General features: G+C 35.2%; 1 protein-coding gene across 1 annotated transcript in view; it reads left to right on the plus strand.

The window, feature by feature from the left end:
• Positions 1-24213, plus strand: part of HCN1 (hyperpolarization activated cyclic nucleotide gated potassium channel 1) — a 395566-nt gene that overhangs the window by 58427 nt on the left and 312926 nt on the right. The window lies entirely within an intron of this gene.

Genomic DNA, 24213 nt, shown 5'->3' on the forward strand with positions numbered 1-24213 from the left:
TCTCGCCTGTATTGTGTAGATGTAAATATGACTGAAAACAGCATGCAAATGGTTTGTAAAAAGAGGCAGGTAAGATTTGAGGTAGGGCACCCATTAAGTGGTATTACTATTAATTTAGACAAGAGATGAGATGGAGTGACAGTAGTGCTATTATCACATGACACCCTTCCTTAGCTCGCAAAGTGCTTAGGAAGCTGATGGACTTGGCTTTAGGCATCTGAGGGAACAGGCACTTACCATGGGTTACTCAGTCGGAGATGCCTCTTGGGTATATCAATTATAAAGCAATCTTTATTTTACTTAGTTTTTTTAAGTGAACTCAACCTTAATAGGAATTTAAATCATTCTATTAATTGAAGTACAGATTTCCAAGCTTCAAAACATCAGATTTAGTGTGAGTTTAATAATTTATTAAATGTGGATGGATATTTGCATAATTTAATTTCCTATCCTCCACATTAAAAAGAATTACAATGCTTAATTTTTTGACTTTTGCCCAATCAAGTAGAGAATAAAAAGCGTTATGAATATATGATATAATCAGAATAATTTTTAATAAGAAAAATTTATTGTACTTGAAATGTTGAGAACACTTGAAATGGAAGCATTATACAACCAGATATAGAGAGTGTTTCATAGTGTATCCATTTTGCTTAGAATGCTTTACTTTTGTTTTGATTTCATTTTTTACACAATTCATTTTTTTAAATTTTATTTTATTATGTTATGTTAGTCACCATACATTACATCATTAGTTTTGATGTAGTGTTCCATGATTCATTGTTTGCATATAACACCCAGTGCTCCATTCAATACGTGCCCTCTTTAATACCCATCAACAAGCTAACCCATCCCCCTAACCCCCTCCCCTCCAGAACCCTCAGTTTATGTCTCAGAGTCCATAGTTCATTCTTTAAAAATACTTAAAAATCAAATACAGTTCTTAGACTATTGGTAAATGTTCCTATTACTGTTATATCTTTAATCATTGTTTAATTCCATGTCTTGTTCCAATTTATTGGTACTTATTTAATGGCCTAGAACAGGGCTATCTTAGTGAATGTTCTTTATGAACTTAAAAATATATGTTTTCTGCTGTTATTGGTTGGAGTGTTCTATCATCATCAATTGACAGTGGTAATTTTTTTTTTTGACAGTGGTGATTCTAATCATTTATATCCTTACTGACTTTTATGATTGCTTGTTCTGATGATTCTTGAGAGAGAGAGAGATTAAAATATGCAACTATAATTTTGCCATTTCTCCTTTTAGTTCTGCCAGTTTTTACTACATGTACTTTGAACCTGTGCTAGAATTTTATATGTAGTTGAAATTGTTATGTCCTCTTGATGAATTGCTCTTTTATCACCATAAAATAACCCTTTTTACCTCTGATCTCTACTTTGATGTAAATGTAGCCACTTTGTCTTTATTTAATTAATATTTGTATGATATATCTTTTTCCACCTTTTATTTTCAACCTGTGTTTTATTTTCAAATGAGTATCTTGTAGACAGCATATGTTGACAACATTGCTTTTGTTTATCAAATCTAGCAATCTCTGCCTTTTAATTTAAACCATTTACATTTAATATTTTGATTGCTCTAATTGGGTTTAAATCTACCCTCTTGATATTTGTTTTCTATTTATCCCATGTATATTTTCTTATTTGTTCCTATCTCTTTGCCTCCTTTTATATTAATTTAATATTTTTTACAATTCTGTTTTATGTCCACTATTGAATTAGTAACAATGCCTCATTTTTTTAGTGCTTGCTCGAAGATTTACAATATGCATCTTTAGTTTATCACAGTCTACATTCAAATAGTATTGCACCATTTCACAAACCGTATAAGAAATTTAAAATAGTATATTTCCAGTGTCCTCTTGCTGGCTTTGTGCTACTGTTTACTTCTATGTTCATTATAAATGCCACACTATATCGTAATTATTTTTGCTCTAAATAGTTGTCTTTTAAGGTATTTTTTAAAAAAGTTTAAAAATACCTTTTTATGCTTACTTTTACTGTTGTTCTTCATTCCTTTGCATAGATCCAAGTTTTTATCTGGTATCATTTTTCTTTTATATGAAGAAATTCCTTTAATATTTCTTGTCTGTTGTTGATGAATTCTGTCAGCTTTTGTATGCTTGGCACTCATTGTTTTGTCTTGATTTTTAAAAGCATTTGTGCTGCATTTAGGATTCTAGGAAAACTTTTTTTTTCTTCTGGTATTATCAAGATACCACTTGATTTTTTTCTGCATTCATTGTTTCTGATGAGAAGTCTGATATTCTTTTCTTTGTTCCACTGTAGGTAATGGCTTTTGTCTGTGGCTGCTTTTAAGACTTTCTCTTTATCAACAAGTTGATTTTTATGAGCCTTAGTATGGTTGTCTTGTTTTATTTGGAGTTTGTTGAGTGCCTTGGATCTGTGCATTTGTAGTTTTCATCAAATTTGTAAAAATGCTGGCCATTATTTCACCATATATTTTCTGTTCCATTTACTCTTGCTTAATCGTTCTTTCCTTGGCCTTTGTAGTGACTTCACATGCTATGCAGATGAATATTCAGCCAAAGACTCAAAGGAATTCCTCTGCTGATCTTTGAGCTTTCTCTCTGTGCAACTCCCTCAGCTCTGGTATTTTGCCTCACCTTGACCTCCCTGTCTTTCCACCTGTCTCTCAACTTTGCTGAGCTCTGTTTGGATTCTCTTTCTCTGCACTGTGCTCTGGAAATTCTTTCTAGGCAGGGAGCTGGTGCAAGGTTAGGGCTCACCTCATTTGCTCCTCTTCCAGGGATTATTGTTCTGTGCTGTCTGTGATTCAGTACCTGAAAACCAATGTTTCATACAGTTTGTCAGGTTTTCTAGTGGCTTAAGACAGGAAGGGAAGCTTGGTCCTTGTTATTCCATTATGAACAGAATCAGGATGATATGCCTTGTTTTAAAATAAAGAATAATGCTTTATAGAGAGATTTTTCATTTCAGAGATGGGTATAATATAATTTGAAACAACAAGGTCATCCTAATTTTTGCATTTATATGATATAATAACATAACTTACACTATTTTATGGATGCAGCAAAATTATGATATATGGCATACTTTTTTTTTTATTCTTATGTTAATCCCCATACATTACATCATTAGTTTTAGATGAAGTGTTCCATGATTCATTGTTTGTGCATAACACCCAGTGCTCCATGCAGAATGTGCCCTCCTCAATACCCACCACCAGGCTAACCCATCCTCCCACCCCCCTCCCCTCTAGAACCCTGTTTGTTTTTCAGAGTCCATCGTCTCTCATGGTTCGTCTACCCCTCCGATTTCCCCCGCTTCATTCTTCTCCTCCCGCTACCTTCTTCTTCTTCTTTTTTTTTTTTTATGGCATACTTTGTTTTATACAGTTATTTCTATATAGAAGGATGAGGCAAACAGAATAAATGTGTGCATCATAGAAAGCTTTTTCATGGAAAAAGTAAAGATAATTAAACTGACCTTGCATGCTTAATACCATGCTTAACTAGCCGTGAGTAGGCTTAAATTGTAGCCATTTAAACAGCTAGTTGGTAAATTCTGGCTTCTACTAGTGGAATTCCCAGTGCTTTGGGTTAGCTTCACCCAGTACATAGAATCAATGTAGGCAGTTTGCATGCCAAACATAAGGCATGACCCTTTTGTATACAAAAGATTACAAAAATAATTCTTGGTCGTAATGCCAAGTGACACCTGGGTTCAGTATGTCATCTTGTACACTCTGGAAGAGGCACATGAAAAGTAGAAACTATTTCTTCCAAGAATACAAAATATATTCAAGTAGCCTAGGACCTTATTTTTATTCAATTATTAAATAATTTCATTAGAATAATAGAACATTTTAATTATCTTTCACTTAGCACTTTTAGAGGGAGATAATACGAGGTAGTGTGACAGTACTGGCCAAAGTGTTTTCATTCCATTTTTTTAACTGGTACTTGTAAAGTAAAATTTTTACTATTTTCATTTCTAATACCAATAACCATTTTCCAAACAGACATGGTTCTAGCTAATTCTTAACCTCATTCTCCAGATACTTAGGGGAAGTGGTTTTAATCTCAAACAAGTGGATCTGCCAATACTAGAAGACTTCAGTATAAAATCTATCCAGTGAGTGTAGTGAATGTATTTTAAAATTACACAGTAAACAAAAGGAATAATAATCAAGAATATGTTTTTATGTGTCTAGGTGGAAATGTGCATATACTTTTTCATACCCTTTTGTAGAAAAACAAATGATGGACCCCTCTGAAGAGTTTAAAAAATATGACATTTCATGTTTGCAATTACAATGGATTCTAGATTAGCAAATCTTTCTAAACTTTGAACTTTTCTCTACAAAGTATTATGAAAATTTTCACACATACAGAAATATTGAAAGAATTTCACAGTGAGCACTTATATATTTCCTACTTAGATTTTAAATTAAAATTTGCTAAATTTGCTGTGTAATATATTTATCCTTTTATTCATACATCAGTTTTGTTCTTTAACACATTTTAAAGGAAGCGGAATATCATAGTTGTCTTCTTCCTCCAAATATTTCAACATATTTTAGAGGCTCAATTTTTAAGGTCTCAATATTGTACGTATACTATAACATATAAAGCACTTTCTTTGATATAATGTAGTTTTATAGCATAATGAGAATAAAAAAATGACCAGGTAATGTAAGTAATATTATGAGCATTAAATAACCTTGAGGAATTATAAAACACATTCCAGTGACAGTGGTTGCATCATGATTATGCTTATCCAATGACTATAATATTTTCCTTTTAATGCCTCTAGTTTCTTTAATCTTTATTTATTTTTATGATCGAATTAGTGAAACTCTCCTTAGATTGGAAAATATTTTTAGCTTCTTTCTTCTGGTCTTGGTTCCTTCACTTAAGAAAAAAAAAGGGGGTCAGATTGGGTGATCTCAAAATCTCAAATAGCTTTCCCTGGCTTGGTATTCCCTGATCCTTATTCTTCTTTTCCCAGCTCGACAGGTGTATCATGCTGTGATTTGTGAAAGTAGATAATTTGGAGCTTCTTCAAACTACTGTTCTTTAAGTCTGTATTCAAAATGTATTCAGTGCGGGGCACCTGGGTGCCTCAGTTGGTTAAGCGACTGCCTTCGGCTCAGGTCATGATCCCAGAGTCCCGGGATCAAGTCCCACGTCGGGCTCCCTGCTCAGCAGGGAGTCTGCTTCTCCCTCTGACCCTACCCCCCCCTTGGGCTCTCTCTCTCACTCTCTCTCTCTCTCAAATAAATAAATAAAATCTTAAAAAAAAAAACAAAAACAAAATGTATTCAGTGAGGGGTAATGAGGAATTGCTTTTCCACTAATAAACATTTTCACAGAGTTGCTTGTTAATACTTCTATTCACCGAACATTGTCTATAAAACTTCAGAAAAAAACTTTTCCTACTTTTCTGTAGCTTTTGTTCTATCTTTACTTATGTAATTCTTTTCAAAGCAGGTGATTTTTTGAGAGCCAAATGAGAGCATTTGCCATTTTGATAATAAAACAATAATAGTTGCAAATGTTCTCAGTAAGTGGCTTCGTGGTCTGCATTATGCGAGTTCAGACTTCTGATGGTCTGCCGGCATGGGTCATGTTAAATGTTCAGTGATGTCAGGGAGACCCTAACTTTTTAGCCTTTGTTGTTTTTTTTTTTAAGTTCATCTCAAGGCAGTCTCTACCTTGACATTACAGGGACAGCATTTATTTCACCAAGAGAAGAACCAAGTTTGAAAACATAAGTTGACTGGCATTTTATTGCATATTTATGTCAACAATGTTCTAGTGCTTCTATAGACTGAAATGTCCGAGAGGCTGCTAGTCTGCCGGTTCTCTAATCTAGTGTAGCAATCCATATATTATTCATTTTTCCCATATGCTTGTGTAGGTTCCACAAATAAAATGTGATATATTTAAGTAAAGGTATCTAAAATTTCACAAATAAGCTGAGAATATTACTGATACTTTGCTTGTGAATGGTTTCTAAAACCATGGAATGATAATTCTTTTAAGAAATAGCATATTTGGGATTATGTTATGACAATAATCTGGTGCACAAACTCATGGATAATGGTTATCAGTAAACTATAATTCTTTCTCTGCCACTCAAACAAAGTGAATGTATGTTTGTTTCCCATTATGTCCATTTTACCTGAAGTTAAACATATTATACTTGTAGTAAAAATCCACATGATTGCCTATATTTGTCTTGATTGTATACCCTTAATCAGTGTTCTTAGATTTTATTTTATAGACAGGAATTTATTTTCTTCTGAAAACATATGTGTGCTAAATTTTTATTGTGATAATAAGGGGCTTAAAAAAATCTGCCATCTACTATTATTGCAATTCATGTTACTCAAGAAATATAGGAGGCCATGATGAACAGTTGATGAAAAACTCTCTTGCTTCCCCAGATCAGTGAAAAAACTCATTATGGCTGCACCCAGTCCACAGAGGAGCGTTTGGAGTGATGGCTTAGTCTAAAGTAAATTATCAAGAGAATGAGAGAAATGTCATACATTCCTTTTTCATGATGCAAACTGATCATATACAATGATATCCCAATTATTTTGGGAGAGAAATGACACGTGTAACTCAGTAAGAGGAGACATTCTTGCTATTCAGATATGAAGCCTTCTAGTGACTTGGAATGATAAGTGGCTGATTTTGCAGTTCTACATTTCAGTGTCAGTTACCAAAAAGAAACTTGTCATCTAGAGAGGAAGAACAGATGAAATCAGAATTATCAGAATTACAGAATTCCTTCCTGCCTGAAGGCATAGTCGTCTTGTTTGGCATCAACTCTTAAACATTTGACTTTGAGAAATATATTTGGAGTAGAAGTGTAGGCAAATAAATGGACCCAGTTTGTCATATATATATGTGTATGTGTATATATGTACATTTATGAACAATGCAAGGGTTGGGGTGCCGACTTCCTGTGCAGTTGAAAATCTGCATATAACTTTTGACACCCCAAAAACTTAACTACTAATTGCCTACAGTTGACTAGAAGCCTTACCAATAACATAGTAAGTTAACGCATATTTTGTATGTTATACATATTATATACTGTATTCTTAGAATAAGATAAGCTTTGAGAAAAATGTTATTAAGAAAATCATACAGAAGAGAAAATGCATTTACAGTACTATACTTATTTATCCAAAAAAATTTGCACATAAGTAGACCCACACAGTTCAAATCTGTGTTGTTCAAGCATCATACACACACACACACACGTACACGTACACATACACGGCACACGGCATATGGCTTGCTTCTCTCTTTCTGTGTGTGTGTGTATATATACACATAAAATTATAATAATAATATATTAATGATAATATGTCAATAATATATTAATATTATAATTTATAATATATGATATAAATAATATATATAATGTCTTTCCTTTGAAGTTGTTTTATATTTCCTTTTTTTTTTTTTAAGTTTTTATTTATTTGACAGAGAGAGCACAAGCAGAGGGAGAGGGAGAAGCAGGCTCTCTGCTGAGCAAGGAGCCCAACGTGGGACTCGATCCCAAGACCCTGGGATCATGACCCGGGCCTAAGGCTGCTGCTTAACCGACTGAGCCACCCAGGCATCCCTGTATTTTCTTCTTTTCCAAATTGGATCTTGTAACTCCTCTGTCTCCTCTGATTAAAACCTTCCAATGACTGATACTAAAGCTTTAATGTCTTAGCATGACCACCAAGACTCTGCATGATCTGGCCCCTGCTTTCCTCTCCAAACTCAGCTTGTATCACTCTCCCCTTTTGCAGACCATTCACTAGCTTCAGTAGACTTATTTTGTTCCTTGAAGCTTGGTCCTTTGAGAGGAATTTTTGCATTGCTTGTATTCTCTGCCTCCCCAGTCTTAGCTCAGATGTTATCTTCTCAGAGCGATATATCCTGAACACCTTTAGCTAAAGTTACTACTTCTCTACATTCATCTTCATGTTATGATGAGTCTTCACTTCTTGGCACTTAGAATAGTTTTATGTGTTTACTGGTTTGTTACTCTGTGTGTCTCCACTAAGATATTAGCTGGTTGATAATAAAAAGCTCTGCTTTCTTTTTTTTTTTTTTTTAAGATTTTATTTATTTATTTGACAGAGAGAGACAGAGAGAGAGAAACACAAGGGGGGGGGGAGTGGGAGAGGGAGAGGGAGAAGCAGGCTTCCCACGGAGCAGGGAGCCTGATGTGGGGCTTGATCCCAGGACCCTGGGATCATGACCTGAGCCGAAGGCAGACGCTCAATGACTGAGCCACCCCGGTGCCCCAAAAGCTCTACTTTCTATATTAGTAGCATATTCCCAGTGCTTACAGTACTTGGTGCATGGTGAACACTCACTAGTGATTGCTGAAGGATGTTTCCTGGGAGCCACCCTGCTGATTGTGGTATTTAGTGATTTCCACATCAATATTCAGAACTGCTGGTCTAGATAGTCATGCAATTATTTTCAACAGAGAAGCATTATTAGATGTTTATTTGCAATTGACATGAATAGTCTTTCACAATTATCATAAAATTAATAAGTGACAGCAATGTGATGTGGTCAATATACACATGATTGGGTTGAAATTTTGTTTCTGCTTCTGAGCTCTGTAACTTTGCTGAGTCTCTCTTTCTCTATCTAAATAGTATGGATAATAGATAACTCATGGGAATGTTTTAAGTATTGAATGAGCTAATAGATCTGTAAAAAGCCCAGGGCAGGACCTGAACATAGTGCTTGGCACATAGAAGGGATTTTATGATTCATAAACACAAAACTTTTGCCTGTATCATTCCAAATTTTCTTCTTTTTGCTGTAAATATGCCTTGTACATAAACAAGGCCAGGTAAATCAAAATAGTGGCCTAATAATGTATTGAAATATTTATTTGCCATGTTTAGGTGTTTGTAATAAGGAAATACGTTTCACAAAGTACCCTGAGGTCAAGGCTTAGCTCCATGCAGTTTTGCAACTTTATTTTATTTGCATTGTATTGATATATTTTGTGAACATATTATTAATATGTTTTCCCATACCCTTTTGGACTTCAAAAAAATCTGTAGTTTTGGCTTTAAAAAAGATTCCACCTTCCTAGCTAAGAGTGTTTTGCATTCTATGATTTTAGAGGGAAAGATTTTAATTAGAGCTCTGTGTATTTTTCCTATTTCATATCTAATCAAGAACAGAAGAAGCATCTTGAGTTAAATATGCACTGCTCTATAATACATGCATGTGCTCAGTTCACAGAGCATGGTGGTGTGAGGTGTTAGGAAAATATGAGCTCAAGGCAAGCCTGGAGGAACTGGGGTGGCCTGCTTTATCTTTGCACTTAATGTAGGAGAAGGTAAACCCTCACTAATTGTATTTGCAGATAAATGCTTATCTATTACTAACATGGAACCCAGTACCTTAAATAGCTACACACTTGTTGATCAATGTTGATTTCTATGAGGAACACCAAAGATCACATTTTGGTGAGGAACCTGAGGGCAGAGGAGAGAGAACATGTGCATTCTCATCATCTTGGAGCACCACAGGTTCCTGGCAAAAAGAAGTATCCACCCTCCAGAGCTGACTCAGGGCCTCATCCTCACAATCTGATATGTCATCTGGACTAATTCCAGTATGTCCTGGATCCCATTTTGCCTCTATAAACACTAGAAGCTACACACTACTGTTTGTTTCCCATCCTCAGATAGATCTGTAGTCCACGATCCTGACTTCATTTCATGACCTTGTCTAAGCACCACCTTACACACTCTACTGGACCCTGTGGAGCTAGAGATTTTATCAATCAAATATCTCCGACATCTAATTTTTCTTTAAATATTTCACTTCTTTTCCCCTCAAACTGAAACCTAGTTCTCACTTGAGACACTGCATCCCCTGCTGCCCATGCAAGTGGTGACTTTTTTCTTTTCCTCTGCTCATCCTTGGGTCTGTGAGTGAGATAGGTGTGTTGATCCTCATTGTAAATTACAGCCCATTTCCCTGCCTCTAGCCCATTGCTTCCTTGACTCCTCTTTCCCACCATCTCTATCCCATCCTTTGACTCTATTCCAAAAGATACCTGGAATCTGACCATTTCTAACCGGTTCCCTCTTTACGATTCTGTTTAAGCCACCATCATCTCCCACCTGGGTTACTGTAACCCTCCTAAGTGATTTCTTTACCTCTATCCTTGTGCCCTTTGGACTTTTTCATAGCTGCTAGAGCATACCTTTGAAAATCTAAGTGAAATTGTCTCACTTCATGGCTCCAAATCATCCAGTGGCTTCCACTCCCATGAAAAGGCCCATAAGGTCCCACATTACTTGACTCTCCAACTACTTCTGTAATCTTGTCTCCTATTGCATAGTCCTTGTTTATTTCCCACTGGCCACATTGTCTCCCTGCTATGCCTTGAACTTTGCCAAGAATGTCCTTGACTCGTGGCTTTTGCACCAGTTCTTTCCCCTATTTAGAATGTTCTTTTGCCAGATATTCTCTCATCTTTCATTTCTTTCAGATCTCTCTTCAAAGGTCAAGCTATGAGTGAGATCTTCCTTGACTACCATTAGATAAAGCAGTGGTCTCCCCTGTTGTTCTCCATCCATCCTCTTTGTTTCATTTGTTTCTTGATAGCACTCCTCACAACTTCATGTATTACCTATTTGCCCCGCTCTCGCTAGAATGAAAGCTCTCAGAAAAATGAGACTTTGTCTTATTATTTTGTTCCCTTCCCCTAGAACAATTTCTAGGATTCAGTAGATTTATATTCATTATTTGTCAAAAGAGTGTTTAAATGATCTCATCACTCTTTTGAATTAGAATAGGATGGATTCCTCACTTCAGTTACCAGGAGATAGTTCTCCTATTTGCAAAGAAAAAGTGCCTTTAATCAGTTTCAGTGAAATAATGGAGACTGGGAAGGGAATGAATGCAGGATAATAATATTATAGTAGTTAAGGTTAAGGTTTTGGGGGAATTTCATGGTTAAGACAAGAAGTCTAAGTTTTATTAAAACTTAGAACTTTAGAGAGAGAAGTGATTTGAGGGGAAACTGAGACACAAGGAGGCCAAGTGAACTTGTCCAAACTGATGGAACGAATCACTGGCATACAGGGTTGCATCTCCGCCTCACTATTCCTCATTTAGGATTCATTCACTCCACAGTGAGTATTGACTATATACTTACTCAGGGCATGCTGTGGTCAAGGAGACAGGCACACGATCCCCTCTGATGGCTCTTACAGTAACATAGGAGATCAATGTTAAAAATGTTAAAATTAAACACATTCATTGTCGGGCTATGTACTCTGAAGGAGGAGGTGACACTTAAAAAGTGACTTTTTTTAAAAAAAAGATTTTATTTATTTATTTGACAGAGAAAAAACATCTTTAACAATGAATTGCTTCATGAAGCAATGAATTATTTTTGAAATACTTAAGTAGAGGCTGGATTTTTTTTGTCAGGAGTTTCTTACATGAATAGAATGAATAGGTTCCAAATGAATTCTGTAACCATTCAGCAAATGTGTATTCTGTTAAAAGCTTTATTAAGCTTTTTCCTCCCAGTTTGATTCTGAAAGATGGGGAGAAATTCAGCAGCTATGGTGGGATGAGGCAAAGGTGATTTCAAGTGGTCAGATTAACAAGAAGGAAAAAATTTGGAGAAAGGTAGTGTCTTAATAAAAATAATTACATAGCGAGGGAGAAATATCCTTGAAAAATAAATTTGGATGACCTTATACTAGGTCTTGAACTCATCAAGAAATTTAGTCTCAATTTTTTTCTTTTTAAAGATTTTATTTATTTATTTGACAGAGAGAGAGGGAACACAAGCAGGAGGAGTGGGAGAGGGAGAAGCAGGCTTCCTGCCGAGCAGGGAGCCCAGTGCAGGGCTTGATCCCAGGATCCTGGGATCGTGACTTGAGCCGAAGGCAGATGCTTAACAACTGAGCCGCCCAGGTGCCCCCCAAAGTAAAATATTTATTAAAGGAGGCTAACCCAGTCGGAAGGATAAAACAATTCTTCCCTGGAAAGGTGTAATCATGAAGTTCATGGAGTTTTGAGTGTTGAGGAGGTAGCAAGAGGAAGAGGAGGGGAATATGTCCCTTGCAAAAAGATCAGACACTTGTCCCTGGGAAGAACAGGAAGCAGCATAGTGCCATCATCTGACTGAGGAAAGGCTTAGGTGACTCAATAATGCTACACTCTTGCTTTGGTATTATTATTGCTATGTTGACTATTTATTGAAGCATAATATATATTAAGAACTGTATAACTTCATACACAATTTAACTATGAATAAAATGATTCTTTGCCTGCCCTTTCAATTTTAGGAATGGGTATGTCTTTAGCTGCAAAGTTCAACCTCTCTGTTTGTATTGATGGACTTATTTTCACTTCCTTGTTCTTTTTTTTTTTCCAAAGAGCCCCTTCCTAACAATCTAGTTCTTTGTAGCTCATCCTTTCTCATCCAGCTAGCTTTCTATTTTTATTGCTGAGTCATCCAATCAGGCTTAATTGTCTCTTTTCTCCAGCTGGCTGTGTCCTTTTGGAGAAAAAATTCTGCTACAGGTGCATTTTTTAAAATTAGGAAAACATGAGTGCCTAAATATGGACACAGCTAGATTTTAATGGTGAATTCTGAAGTTATAAAAGATGATTAACATCTTTCACCTTTCTTGATGACGAGCAATAAATTTTGAACCATCCTATTGCAGGCTGACCCATAGCACTAGCTGAAAAATATTTAAAAAAATTCCTTTCACATGATTTTTATTTGTTGCTTAATTATTTCCTTTCTTTTCAGAAATTTTAGATCAATTCAGGATTGAGTCACAATTTTTTTTCCAAAGGAAATGTTTGAAATAAAAATATGACTAAACTAAAAAATTGGAAGTGTTGTAATTATTGATAAATCTTTTGAATTTCCTATTATCCATGAAAAGCTAGATTTACGAATCAATTCATTGTTCAAAAATTGAAAGGGTGATGATTAATCTACTTAAGAAAAAGGCTTCTAAATCCTACCATATGGAAGTGCTTGGATGAATGTTAAGAAAAATATGAAGTTTGACACATATGTAGTTTCTAAAATACTTTATTCCATGTGCTTGAAAATAAGAAACAGAATTGATTTTAATGTACTCTATTGGTCTTCTACAGTTGGTCCTAATTAGTGAATTATACTAAATAGTAAATGAAACATTTTTTTTTTCTGTTCACAGTTTATTCAAATATTAATGTTCAGATACTTTTATTAGGTTAATCTGTTTATAAAAATCCCATTTAAAATGCCCCATATGACATATTTTGACTCTTGTAGATCAAATCAAAGATTCAGACTATTTGATACATTATATCTTATGGGCCCAGGATCTGTACTTATGTGATATTCAGAATGTTTCCTGAAAACTTCATTTATCAAATATTTAATTTCCCCCTTTGTTGTATTCATATTGACCTAGCTCTATAAGTAACTCTTGCTCAGTTATCTCATATTCTAAATTTCATTTATGGGGCTAAAATTGGTGGGGAAATAGAAAACTTAATTTAGCATGTACAGATATTGTGCTAGCACTTCATATGCATTATATCAAATAATCCACACAATCCCGATAAAAGTAGATATTATCTATCCCTTTTAGAGGTGAGGAAACTCAGGTTCAGAGGGACTAAGAAATTTGATCATCATAGGAAATCAGTGGAAATGTCCGTTAGAGGAAAAATATTTGATGAGGTACATGTTGTGAGTCTCATAAATATATAATAATGCTCCTTTGGAGTCTCCATCCCTCATGCTTTACAGTGTGATTCAGGACACCTTTCCCTGATAGTGAGAGTACTACAGAAAAATAGAATTCAATTCAGTGTGATAACATGAGGTGAAATAAGGCAAACACGGGAAATCAGGGACTTCTATTTTCAGCTTTGTCACTATCATTACATGAGCTCAGAAAAGCATTGAACCTTTTCGAAGCCTGAATTTTCCACTTCTGCGGGAAAAAAAAGAAGTAGAACAATTATAAGATTTATCTAACAAGGGTTTTCTGAAGATTAAACAGTGTGAGTTCCAAGTTCCTGGAATAAAGTTTGCTGGAAGTTAGAGCTCATTGAATAAATCATTATGATGAGCTCAAATCATCTTTAAAGGTTGGAGAATTTTTTCCTAGTTACAAAGGAAACAAACATGTTTTATACCTCTCCTGAGACCTCAGTTTTCTCATCTGAATAATCACAGATTGGTTTAGGTGATCTCTATTGTCTGTTCTATCTTCAAATAACATCAAGGTGTTCCAGTCTCCCAGAATAATGCTTGGCACATAATGCTCAATAAATAATAGATTAAATGAATGGATAAATGGCTCATTCCACTGCCTTCATTTGCTTCACTATTTGAGAGGCTGTAGTTGTGTAGGTAGAATAACTACAAGGGTACCAGTGAAAGAGTAATACTATGGGGGTGGGGGAATGTTTGATTGACATTCATGATTTTCTCTTACTATGCTTACACATGGTTGAGCTTCTGGAAATTTGCTAAAAGTTGCTTGGTCATCTATTGTGTGTATTTGAGTTTCTGATCATCACCCTCTTTCGACTACAAAACTATGATTTACATAGCAGAGATCTGGCCTTGGTATAATAATGAGGCAGGTATGTTTTGTTTGATTTCCTGACATAGCTTATTCCTTTAATGCTCTTTATACTTTTCTTCTGCTCCCAGTGAGATCTTTTTTTAAACTTCTCATTTTGAAATAATTTTAGATTTACAGAAGAGTTGTAAGGATACAAGACAGAGTTCTTATATGCCTATCACCCAGATTCCCTAATGTTAGTATTTTACATACCCATGGGTACATTTATCAAAACAGTTAGATTTGGTATATTGTATGTTGATATGACACTATTAACTGAACTGCAGACTTTATTTAGATATCACCAGTTTTTCCACTCACATCCTCTTCATATTCTTGGCTTCCAGGATACCACATCACATTTAGTCATCATGTCTCCTTAGAGATATCTGATGTTCTTCAGTCTTTTCTTGTTTTCCATTACCTTGACACTTTGAAGGATGCTGGTCAGGTATTTTGTGGAATTTTTTTTCCAGAAGTTTTCTCATGATTATGCTTGAATAAGGAAGAATATTACTGAGGTGAAGTGCCCTTTTCATCACTTTTTTTTAAAGATTTATTTATTTTAGAGAAAGAGAGAGAGTGTGTGTATGAGTGGGGGTTGGGGCAGAGGGAGAGAGCCAGAGGGGACTCTAACTCCCCACTGAGCAGGGAGCCTGATATGGGTCTCTATCCCAGGACCCTGAGATCATAATCAAGAGTCGGAGGCTTAACTGACTGAGCCACCCACTGCCCCCTTCTCATCACATTTTATCAGGGTACGTGATATCAACATGACTTATCACTGGTGATGTTGACCTCAATCTCTTGATTAAGGTGGTATTTGCAGGGTTTCTATACTGTGAAGTTACTATTTTCCCTTTCCATATTCTATTCATGAGAAGTAAGTCACTAAGTACAGCCCATACTCAAGGGGAAGGAAATTAATCTCTACTACCTGGAGGAAGGAATATCAAAGAATCTGTGGACATGAGTTAAAATCACCACGGGCTCCTGTTTACCTTTAGAGTTTGGTTCATCATTTCACCAGTCTTCAGTGGAGCTTGGCTACAGCAAATACTACTGTGGCATTTGAACGGTGATTCTTCTATTTCTTTCATTTCTTCTACATTTATTATTTGAAATTCTTCTGTAAGGAAAATTTGCCCCTTCTTCTCTCCTTATTTATTTATTTAATCATTTATTTACATCAGTTGACTCATGAATATTTTATTTCTTGGGTTTTAATCCAGTACTCTTGTTAGTTATTTTGTTGCTCAACTTATTCCAGCTATAGTCAGTTCTTTTAGGTTGACTCCTGAGTCCTTTTGACATGACCCTAACTTTTTTTTTTTTTTCTAGCATTACTTTTTGGCACTACATGATGCTCCGGGTTCATCTTGTTTTCCTTATTTTTCCTTTGAATCAGCAATAGCCCTAGCCTATTCCTACTGGAATGCTGTTGAGAAATTAAGATCTGAGCCCCGGGTGCCCACTGCTACTTGGCCATCACTGCTTCTAGGGCCTGTGGGCAGACAGACATGGGGAGCAGTTTTAATCCAGGTTAGTGTCTATGTATGAAAATGCTTCTTAGGAGCTTGGTTTCTATTTTTTCTCATTACTTTCTCACTCCCAAGACTTTAATATAATTGATTATTAGATTCCCCACTTTTTCTACTAATTAAATGTTAACATAATTTTTAAGTAAGTATCACCATAACATTTCACAAGTACCTAAATTTTAATGACCTCCAAGTGTCACCCTAAATTACTTTTCTGACTTTCAGACTCCTATGTCCAGCTCCTTGCTGAATGTGCCTACTTGAAAAATCTGTGTAGTACATCAAATTTAGTATGTTAAAAAGTACACGCTTCACATGATCCTTCTCCTTTTTATATATCTCAACAGCCACACCACCCACCTAGTCATTTAAGTTAGACTCCCCATCCAATCAATGACTAAGTCCTGCTGATTTTGCTTTCTAAATATAATCAATGTTCTTTCCTTTCCCTCTGATCTTGTTCTAGTCAGAAGTTCTAAGTGTGAATATACATTTTTCTGTTTTTCAAAATTTTGTTTAGGTCTTGACAAGTATTTTCCTCATCACCATTCCCACATTTTGCTCCTCTTAAATGTTTTGCCACTGTGAATGAAACCAACTTTTCCTTGATGGTGTCTTTGTTGCAGGCATCTTCAGCCTTAGGATAATTGCTGAGGTATGTAGGACATATTTGGTGGCTGATTAGGGTCAGTGACATTTTTAGGTTTTTGATGGTGTATTGGAAGTATAATTATTTTATGTTTATGGTGATATGGTTACTTTCTTTTGGTTAAAACATGAAGGAAAGGGCACCTGGGTGGCTCAGTTGGTTAAGCGACTGCCTTCGGCTCAGGTCATGATCCTGGAGTCCCGGGATCGAGTCCCACGTCGGGCTCCCTGCTCAGCAGGGAGTCTGCTTCTCCCTCTGACCCTCCTCCCTCTCATGCTCTCTATCTCATTCTCTCTCTCAAATAAATAAATAAAATCTTTAAAAAAAAATAAAACATGAAGGAAAAATGGAGCTAGCTGATATATTTTGATCAACTAATTTCTTTTTTAATTTACCAAGGGAACCAAAGAATGTCTTCTCATTAACTTTTCTCTCTTCTCTTCCTGAATTCTCAGTGTAAAGAACATAGTTTTATTAATGTAAAGGATTTTAATTTTGTGGCATAGTTCCAACATCACTTTGAAAATGTTCTTTAGGGCGCCTGGGTGGCTCAGTTGGTTAAGCGACTGCCTTCGGCTCAGGTCATGATCCCGGAGTCCCGGGATCGAGTCCCACGTCGGGCTCCCTGCTCAGCAGGGAATCTGCTTCTCCCTCTGACCCTCCTCCCTCTCATGCTCTCTGTCTCTCATTCTCTCTCTCGCAAATAAATAAAAAAAAAAAGAAAATGTTCTTTAAACATCTGAGAGTCTCATCTGTAAAATGAAAATAATAAAATCTTACTCATAGGATTAATGTGGGGAATAAATGAGGTAAACTATTAAAGCATAGAACCTAACACATGGGAGCCAAATCAATAAATGATATCAGTTTTTATTATCATTATTACTCTTGTTTTAATTTTTTGTTCACTTGGGCATAGTCTCAGCGCTTAGAATAATGTGAACTGCTCTCTCTAATCAAGAGATAGGTAGATAGTTATATATATATATGCAATTCATTACATATATAATTCATTACATATATGTGATAACATATATAAATGAGGGAAATGCATCATCTTCTAGAGTAGAAATGAAAATACAGAGTTCCTTTTGATCTGCAAAGCAAGATATTGAAGGTGGGACATTTGGAAATAGTAGTTTGGGTTAATAGAGGAGTCCTGATTATTAGTGATGAGTATCACATGAATTACAGAAGCCTGATGTTACCTTAGCCATAGGGAAAAAAGCAGGACCTGGGATACATCATTTTCCCCTGCCTGCTATACTGGACAAGAATAAAACTGAACTTAAACAGCAAATTTTTAAAATGCATTACTGAATTTATTTTATCACAGTAACCATTTTTTCCTACACTTAAGTTTGGCATGCCCTTAAGACTGTAGGTTATCTATAATACCCTGGATCATACTTGAGAACATTCCTACCATAAAGGGCAAAACATACTATTTTGGTGGTGACTATTGATAAGCATTTTTTTTAAATTTTACTAAGGTATTTTAAATTGAAATTAAATTACATCAAATAATAGACTCCTTCGCCCACCATTATTTGTTTTTCTAAATAATTAACTATTTGAAAATAATCATTAGGGATAGCTGCCAATTAATGATAGCCTAAAATCAAAATATGCATCTCTCAACATTTTATTTCTCTTTGTTTTTCTGGAGCATACCCAGTACATAAAGCTAAGTACCCCTCTGTCATCCAGAGTCATTTTCATTTAGCTGTTTGAAAACATAATGGGGCAAAGGTGATATAATAAAGAGAAATGGCATTATATTTGTCAATGACATTAACCAGAGCCCATTGGATTTGAAACATACACTCTCTGCTTTCATAGTTCGTCAGTGTAGTAGGAAAATAAAATAAATACACACAAACCAAAAGAAGTATAAGAACACAAAATAATATGATTGGATACAAGTCAGTAGAGTGAAAAGTATACACATTTAAGTTTCTGGAAACAATATTTATTTTGGATTACATCATATTTGGGATTATATAAAAAATGCAGTTATCTTTCAAAATGAGAACATTAAAATGATTTAGATATTAAAAAATATGTTTTGACTCCAGTTATAACTGTAGTAGCCTTTAAACTATGCATAGGAAATGGAAATTGTTATAATACATACGGCTTGTTTTCAAGAGGCTTATAAGTCAGAAAGTTACTTTCACAAGCTAAAAGATAATGAATGGTACAGATAACAGTTGCCATTAAAGGTTGGAAATCAATCAAAGATGATTTTCTGGAGGAGTTAAATCTTGATCTAGTACTTGAAATTAGAAACACTATCTAGGCAAGAAGGAAGAGACTTAGAAAAATAAATTAAGCCACTAGAAATAATATAGTGATATTTAATTATCAGAAGATTAGTCATTAAACTTATGAGCGTGATAGAGTCTGTTACTTGTGTATCAAAGCTTTTAAATCTGGGAATAGGCTTCAAGTATAAACTCTGGAAAGTTTGCTTGCAAACATTTATGTGTATGAGCAACATAAATATGTATAGGTAGTACTTCAGGTCCATAATTTTTTCCAGGATCATAAAGGGATCTTAACTCCCTTTAAAGGTTGAAAACCTCTGCTCTATGTTCAGAACTTTCTCCCACAGATAGTTACTTTTTCATAACATTAATTTGCTTAAACTTGATTGTTCAAGTTATTCATGTTTTATGTTAGAATTGAAAAGTTTTGACACAGGTGGTCTTTCTAGGCTACCAAACAATTAACTGAATTTTTAAAAGGAGAACCATATTTGAATATCTCTTCTATGGCAGGGTACTGGAATAGTACACTATATAAATCCTAGGATTGTTTATGGTTATTATTTTTAAAAATAAGTAAGGTTGAAATGAATGAAGCTAATCAATATTTATTATATTATTAGGAACTTGTTGAGTAGAACTTAAATTTCAGTGACAAAAATAAGGTCACATAGTTCAAAACACATATTTTTAATCATCTTTTACAAGTTATATTTTATCATTAAAAAAATCTGAAATAGTTCAGTGTTTTTTTAAGAGAAATGCTTCTTTAGGTTGTTCTAGATAAAAGTAATCTTAAAGAATATTCTAATTATTCTTAATTTTACAGTAATTGTATTATGGACACATTCTGTGCAGAAGTAATTTGATTTTTAAAAAAGATTTGTTTGTTTGAGAGAGAGAGAATGCAGGGGAGAGGGACAGAAGGAGAAGGAGATAATCTCATGCAGACTCTCTGCTGAGTGTGGCGTCCTATGTGGGGCTCCATCTAATGACCCTGAGAACATGACCTGAGCCAAAATCAAGAGTCGACCTTTTTTTTTTTTTAAATATTTTATTTATCTGACAGAGAGAGCATGAGCACAAGCAGGGAGAGTGGAAGAGATAGAAGCAGGCTCCTCGCTTAGTAGGGAGCCTGATGCGGGGCTCGATCCCAGGACCTTGGGATCATGACGTGAGCCGAAGGCAAAGGCTTAACCACCTGAGCCACCCAGGTGCCCCAAAAGTTGAACTTTTAACCGACTGAGCTACCCAGGTGCCCTGAAAGTAATTTGATTATTATCAAAAACAAAGTAGGTGTGCAATTTAAAAAATATTTTTAGTTGTTCCCTATTTATCTAGAGTTCTCTTCATTTTCCATTAAGTTCTTAAGCTAATTATAGTATACAGAAGTACAAGTTCATATCTTAATTAATGAAAATTATATCATTAAATCTAGTGACATGAAAGCCTTAAGAAAAATGTTTCTTCATAAGTAGTTCGGAGTTGGAATGTGTGTGTGTGTGAGATAGAGTTGGATAAAATTAAAATGGATTTTAATTCTTCATTTCAGAATAAAAACTCAACATATATTTCAATACCAAGTTTATTTTTAAACTTTTGTTTCCATTCTTTCTGCATCCACAGTTATACTGTTATACAGATACAGGATTTTATATTTTTACAGATCATCTCATAGGGAGGTAATTCCTTCAACGTCCTTTGTCCTGTAGTTCTTACATTCTCAGTGTTATTTGCTGCCAGAATGTAAAACCCCATAAGAAAAAAGTTTCAAATTAAAGAGAGAGTCAACACTGGAGATGACATTTATATCTGAGAGTCAGTCACAGCTCTTTTTAAATATACTCTCTATACCTCTGTCAAATACTTAAACACAAACTTTTATCCTCTTATTTCCTTACTTAACTCCTTTCATGACTCCCCATCTTCTGCACGATGAAATTCTGACCTATTTGCATCAGATACAAGACCCTTCTTGATCTGATCTCAGTTTACCCTGGAAACAACTTTTGTTGCCACCTCATGCCAAAGTCTTTTTCTCCCAACTTCACAGTTACACCCCTTTCTCAAAGGAGCCCAAGGCATTTCAAGTGGTTGACTCCTTGCACAGTTTCACTGTCCCTCTCAGGCAGAGGTAGTAGGCTCTTCCTCTCTGCTCCTCTCCATCACAGAATACTAACACAGTGCCATGAAAACTCTAGCATGGGCATCTTTTCATATTAGTCCTAGAGCTACCCTAATATTTTATTTTTATTTTAAAAGATTTTATTTATTTATTTGACAGAGAGAGGCACAGTGAGAGAGGGAACACAAGGAGGGGGAGTGGGAGAGGGAGAAGCAGGCTTCCCGCGGAGCAGGGAGCCCGATGCGGGGCTCGATCCCAGGACCCTGGGATCATGACCTGAGCCGAAGGCAGACACTTAACGACTGAGCCACCCAGGCGCCCCCAGCTACCTTAATATTTTAAATAATGGCACAGAATTTTATTCTGTTATTCTGTTTTTTCTCTTTTATTCTGTTTTCTATGTCCTAACAGATAGGCATATAGATTGAGTCCAATTAATTGCTACTGGAAACAATGACACAGGAAGTACAGTTGACCCTTGAACAGCACAGGTTTGAACTGTGTGGGTCCATTTAATATGTGGATTTTTGGGGGGACAAATAGAGTACAGTACTGTAAATGTATTTTCTCTTCCTTATGATTTTAATAACATTTTCTTTTCTCTAGCTTACTTTGTTGGAACAATACAGTATATAATACATATAATATACAAAATGTATGTCAGTCAAGTATTTAGATTAATGGTAAGGCTTCAGGTCAACAGGAGGATGTTAGTAGTTAAGTTTCAGAGGGAGACAAAGTTATAAGCAGATTTTCAACTGTGTGGGAGGTCGGTGCCCCTGACCGCATGTTGTTCAAGTGTCAACTGTATTCTCATACGTAGCTCATTGATCGGTTTTACAATTATTTTTGTATAAGAAGTTCTAGAAAAAGAATTACTGAGTTACGGTTATTTATGTTTTTATTTTGAAGGCATAGCATTAAAACGAGGTATTAAAAACATTAAGTATTTAGTTATAGTCACAAATAGAGGTAACCATTTAATTTCAAGCATCTACAAATGTTAAACACCTGTTTCAAATATATATCAGCTATAAGGCAAATATTCACCTTGCTTTTATTGCCTATTTCATTTAGACTATATGCTTATGCAGTAAGAGCGCATGCTCTTTTCTTTTTCAATAGCTTTTGGTAAGTCTTAAAAATTAAAAGTTGCAATGTTAATGTTCACTTTTAATTTCTATGAAGATACAGCAGAAAATATATCAGAAAATACAATAAGACAAAAATCAAGATTTGTATGTTTGCTGAGGCATGGCTAACTCCTCTTCTTTCTCTGCCCAACCCAACCAGCAAAATAGTGCTGTTTGATTTTTGTAATTAAATTACTGTTTAGATGCAGAGTTTGGGTAATGTGCTAATTATAAAGCCACATTCCCCTTTGCCCATATTTGTGAATTAGGTATGAAAGTCATTGTCTGGTATTTTGGAGCTGTCTTTACTTTTATTTTTTTTATTTTTATTTTTTTTAAGATTTTTTATTTTATTTATTTGACAGAGACACAGCGAGAGAGGGAACACAAGCAGGGGGAGCGGGAGAGGGAGAAGCAGGCTTCCCGCTGAGCAGGGAGCCCGACGCGGGGCTCGATCCCAGGAGTCTTTACTTTTATTTTATAGCTCTTTCAATGATTCCGTAAATGTCTTCTCTGAGAAGGTTGTCCAGTTTTTAACATTAAGCATTCATTAGCTCAAGTATATCATTTTTTAAAAGTTTGATATATTTAACTTCTGTGACCATATGACATGCAATTTCTGTCCCTTTATTATTAATACATTTTGAAGGATCATTTATCTGCAGACCACAGAACAGTGGTTAATAGATGTTTTGTCACCTATGTGACTGGCTCCTTAATTTCTTAAATGTCACTGTTTTTTGGTAGGACCTTTTTAGTGTGTCAGAAGCATAGACTTTCTTTAGTGTTCCTAACTCGAAAGCTTAATAATGACATCACCAGCAGAGTGGTTTAGAGTATGTGATTGCCAACTGGTCTGCCTGTGTTGGAATCTTGGTCTGCCATCCACTAATCACACCACGTTAGACACGGGCAACTGGCTTATCTCCTCTGGGTAACCACACCTATAAAATGGGAGCATGAATCTTCTCTTCCTCATTCCATTATGATGAAGATTAAAGAAAGAAGGAAGGGAGGGAAAAAGGAAGGAAGGAAGTTAGGTTAAACCCCTTAAAAATGTATTGGCAGTTGGGTTGTTTATAAAATTCTACTTGCCATTCCTTTGATTCTGTGTATAAACTATATATAAAATCACTTCCTTTGAGTTTTGAATTCATTTCAATCATTTTGTGAACAATTATTTTAGGGATCATTGTTTATAAAGAAAATTTTAAGTGGCTCAGTGGTTCCCATTCAAAATTAAATATTTGTCTTGCATTATCTGTTATGAGTACTCAATAGCTGTTAATAAATGAAATCAGTTTGAAAAAAGCAAAGCACCTTAATTGTTATATGTACTTGCTTTGCTTTTTCCCTTAATATGTTGACTCATGTTTATTCAGAAACATAAAAATGAAGTGATTATTTACTTCATCATAATCTAAATTATCTGAGATGCCAAAAAACAAAGAAATAAAAAGCTAATATAATGGTGATTGAAACACTATATTTATGTCATGAAAGGAACTGGAATACTTTTTAGAAAAATACCTGACATTCAGTTGCCCTCCTCCTTATAGGACAGTAAGGTTTTTCACTGTCTACCTGGAATTAAAAGCTGTCTTTGACACAAATGCATTTTAGACTGTTAGAGCTGGAATTGCTTGGTTTTTATATGTGATAGTTTTCAAACTTGTTGCAATAAAAAAGTACAGTAAGGGAAATAGCTAAGGGGAGAGAAATCACTCCAAAATCTTTGCTTTAAGAGTCTAAAACATAAATCTTTTACAAAAATTGAGAAATAAAGAACACACTGTACTTAATACTCAGAGTGGGCAGAGAG

The sequence above is a fragment of the Neomonachus schauinslandi genome, chromosome 7 (assembly GCF_002201575.2).
Source record: "Neomonachus schauinslandi chromosome 7, ASM220157v2, whole genome shotgun sequence".
NCBI lineage: Eukaryota > Metazoa > Chordata > Mammalia > Carnivora > Phocidae > Neomonachus > Neomonachus schauinslandi.